We start from the raw sequence: 4,378 nt of genomic DNA, 5'->3' as shown, positions 1-4,378 counted from the left end.
TTAATAAATTATTATGATGTATTATATTTATTTAAGACTATATTTTAGATATTGTTATATAAAAGTTGAGTAAACTCTTATTTATTATTTAGAGTCCTTATAATTGAAAAAAAATCATGAGTATTTTATATGCCTTAATTTTAATATATAGATTTTTAACCTTATTTTATAAATAAAGGAGAATTAATTTACCTATCTCTAATTTTTATTAAATTGGCATTTAATTGAAAATAATTTACAGATTGGTAATTAAAATATATTTTTAAAGATGGATACTTTACATTTAATTTGGTTTTTAATTATTATTTTATCTTTTCATTTATTTTATGAAATTATATTATTACCCTTATCTTTATTAAAATTTCCTAATCTACCCCAAACCCTAACTAATCGACACTCCCTCCACCCCACCCCTTACCCACGGCTCACCTTCACACACACACAGATACCCACAAAAGGAAGAAAGAAAAAGAAAAGAAAAGGGAAGAGGGAAGGGGACCGAAGAAGGAAGCAGATGGGGGAGAAGGGAAGGCGGCGCGGTGGGTGTCACTGCCACCGTCGCCGCTGCTGTGAGAGAAAGAGATCCGAGAGAGGGAAAGAAAGAGAAGTCGCGCTGCCATCGGACCTTGGAGGAAGACCGTGCCTCGCCACCACCGTCGTGCTGCTTCGGACCGCCGCCTCGCCAAGCCACCCCGTTCTCTCGCCGTTGTCATCGTCGGAGGACAGAGACGCGCACAGGGGAGGAGCTGTCACTAACTTCGCGTCTGTTGCCGCCAACCACGAGCCAGAGCGGGAGGGAGATATCACCGCTAGCTTTGTCAGATCTCTGGTGCTAAACTCACCTCTGCCATCGCGTTGAATCGCAAACAGAGAATCACCGCCAAATCTGTCATCGTCGCTAGAACGCGGTGGAAGGGATGGAAGCTGTACCGTCATTGTTGGGTTCATCGTTACTTCTATTGTGTTCTGTCACTGTCACCAGTGAGATTCCCGCTGCCGCCATAGCCCCGCTGCCGGAAAACCGCGACTGCAGCCGCCAGAGGACGCCCCTGCAGCTGCCAAACCCCATTCCCCTCCAGTTTGGGTTCCAGCTCTGGTTCATTTATGCTAGGTTTTGTTCTTCCGAGTGTCAAAGCCGCCATTTTCTTGGTAAGTTTTAGCCTTGTTTCAGATTTTTTCCTCATTCGTTGAAATTCTTATTACTGTAAGAGTCGTCGTTTAAGTCGTATATGTTTGATGATGTTGTCGCAGTGAGTTCTTCCACTGCTGGTTGAGGCGGCCACTGTTGGAGCTTGCCGAAATTAATCGCTGGAGCTACAGCTGTGCTGTACCTAGTTTCTTGTTGGTACAGTAAGTCGTTCTTGCTCTGAAACTCTTTTAATCACTGTTCTGTTATATGTGGCTGAGACTTTGTGATACTATTTGCTATTTGATTGAGTTTCAGTTATTTCTTATTACGATTAGAGTAGCTGTGGTTGCTGTAAAAGTGGTTTAGAGTTGAGGATGAGGCTGCCGCGTTGTGGGCCGAGAGAAAAATCGAATTTATCGCGTAGCTAAGTCGTAAATGAGGTAGGGGTTTTTCTTAAAGTCTATTTTATATTACAGAGTTGTTATAAATAGATATTAACGCAGAAAGATATACTTTTGTGATTATACTTGTCTTGTGAAAGTGATGGTTTGTTAGACTAAATTACTGGTTGCTTGATTGCTTGAGTGAAGTACAATTGTTGATAAGAAATGGGTTTGAAAAGTTATTTACTTGATTATTATGAAAAGTGGTTTTTCTTGGTTTAGAATTAAAGCGGTTTGATTTTGAGTCGGTCTGATTTTATAAATGATTTAATACTTGAGCTGGTTTGATTTTAAAAAGAGTTTTATTATTGGAATTGGTCTGATTTGAGAATAATTTTGATATTGGAACTGGTTCAACTCTGGAAAATGGTTGGAATTTGGAAATGGTTGAGAAAAGGTTTGAGAAATATTTTGATGGGACCCGAAAAGGGTGGCAGTGTCCGAGTTTTAGAGGAGATGCTGCCGAAATTTTATAAAATTGGAAGTTTTATTTGAAGTAAGTAATTAAAAAGATTTGTTTTTAAACATGATATGTTTTAAGATTTATTTATTTATCAGAGAAAGAATTATGTTTTGATTTGGGATTGTTAATGGATGGAATGGAACGAAGGATGGTGAGGATTTTCTTTGAAATATGGTTTTTGAATGAAATTGGAAATGAGACTTGGATTGATGAATGATTATAATGTTGAGAATGTTGAGAATGTTGAGATACGAACTTTGAATTATTCACATGGCTTATGAATTTGAATTATCTGAGATACGAGGTTCCCTGGATAAAGTACCATGGCTTGCCACCACGTGTACCAGGTTGAAAACTCGATACTCTGTTGACCCTACGACATAAGTGTGACCGGGCACTATATAAATTCCCGGGAATGTTACCCCAGTTGAGCAATATTGATTATTTGAGAAAAAGCTATGCATAGACTCTTGGGGGTGCATGTCGGGGGACAGTCTAAGTACAATTCAGACTTGTCGGGTTGGCTGGATAACCGACAGATGAGCCTCATCAGCCATAAGACAGGCATGCATCATATGCATTTGTATGCTTTACTTGAGTTTGAACTTGTTTTGGTTTGCCTAATTGCTAAACTGTTCTTAACTGCTACTTGAACTATTTGCTGTAACTGCTGTCTACTTGTGCTTTCCTTGTCTGTCTTGCCTGTGTTTGTCCTGGCGTGCTACATTTGAGAATGAACTTTGGTGCTGAATTAATGATTGTGTGGTTTGATTGCATGGTTGGTTTTTGAATGTGGTTTTTCTTATAAGAAAGAAAAGGTTTCGGATTTTTGAAAGATTAAACATTGTTTCTTTGGAAAGGTTTTGAACGATTATCTATTGGTTTTTAAAAGATTCATAAGGCAATGATAATCGCTGAGCTTGAAAATAGTTTTCTTGTTAAATATCTTCTTATGACAACTTTGAAACTCCGTGGTGAGACCGTGTGGTTAAGTTCTCACCCTGCTACAGCTTTACCTTTTCAGGAACTAGATGAAGCATTATGAAGAGTTATACTGCGTTTGGTTTATATGTTGTATTAATTAGATTATTTTCTTCCCTCGCCTTTGTTATTACAAGTTTGTAAGAGGGATAGGAATTGTATGTTTTATATGTATATTATATTATGAGATATTTTGTAAGGGGTTTTGTATATGAATCTATGTCTGCTTGTATTTTTCTTAAGATAAAGTATTCATTTCCGGTTTTCAAAGAAATCAGCGATACAGTATTGAGTCACAGGCTCATATTTTAATATTTAGTATATAAAGTAGTCGTAATGCTTCTTGCTACCAGAGTGGCGCAGCCAGAAGCGTGACATTCTGGTAGTGAGGGTGTTACATACAGAGCTATGCGTGCGCACAGGTTGTAAAACTCCATTGGTCATGTGCACGCACAGGTTGTGCTAGTGCTCTAAACAAAAAGCCTTCCCCTGTGTGTGCATACGCACAAGGCTGTACGTGCGCACAGGTTCGAAAAATCACAGGGGCATGCGTGCGCACAAGGCTGTGCGTGTGCACATACCAGAAATCACAAAATTCTGCAACATTGCAGAATTTCAGATTTTGACACCAAACTTTCCGCAATTATATCTTCCTCTACCAAAATTAAAGCTTGTTCAATAATCTTTCATTTGGTATAAAAAGAATTGAATTTCAAGCAAGGTAGCTCAAGAAATGATTCATGGAAGTTCACCAAAAATCCATTTTTTTACCAAATTTCACAAGTACTCAATTTTCCAAATTCTCAACCAACATCAAACCAAGACAATACCAAATTCCAATTTACATCACAATCTACCCTCTTGGGTCATAATTCACCATTCATACCAATTTTTTCATCACACTTCATCATTCTCAATCTCAATTATTAAATATATAACATTACAAACAATTTTCCACCAACACATTCACCAATCATCATTCTATCACTATCAATCTTCATCATCAAACTCATTCATGCTCGATATTAATGATCAACAATGTTCATTCATACAAATTCATCATACATCATATCTCAACATCATTATTTAATAACATTAACAATATCAATTCATCATACATCATCAACTAACCAATCATTTACAACCATATCAATTCAAACCTATCCTATGGGTCACTAGCCTAAGTGTCCAGGAATATTATATAATACATAGAGGAAACCGAAACCATACCTTGGCCGATTTCCAATATGAACCAAAACTCCAATTGAGTACAAGTTGAGCTTTCAACCACAATCCAAGCTACCAATCAACTCCAATCAAGCACCAACAAGCTCCAACAATTTCCAATAATCACAACTTCAA

The 4,378-nt window shown here is 37.6% G+C and overlaps 1 long non-coding RNA gene across 4 annotated transcripts; it reads left to right on the top strand.

The window, feature by feature from the left end:
* The first annotated feature begins 412 nt into the window (after positions 1 to 412).
* LOC127741100 (uncharacterized) lies at positions 413 to 3,272 on the top strand. 4 transcript variants are annotated; one of them, XR_008002042.1, is made up of 4 exons: positions 413 to 1,149; positions 1,252 to 1,350; positions 1,465 to 1,569; positions 3,060 to 3,272. It is a non-coding gene; the product is annotated as an uncharacterized LOC127741100 (long non-coding RNA). The 4 variants fall into 4 exon arrangements; XR_008002040.1 differs by having other exon boundaries at positions 3,046 to 3,272; XR_008002043.1 differs by having other exon boundaries at positions 1,445 to 1,569.
* Positions 3,273 to 4,378: the final 1,106 nt, after the last annotated feature.

The sequence above is a fragment of the Arachis duranensis genome, chromosome 8, assembly GCF_000817695.3.
Source record: "Arachis duranensis cultivar V14167 chromosome 8, aradu.V14167.gnm2.J7QH, whole genome shotgun sequence".
NCBI classification, from domain to species: Eukaryota; Viridiplantae; Streptophyta; class Magnoliopsida; order Fabales; family Fabaceae; genus Arachis; species Arachis duranensis.
Note: the sequence above shows the minus strand (reverse complement) of the source record. Positions and strands in the feature narration are given on the sequence as shown.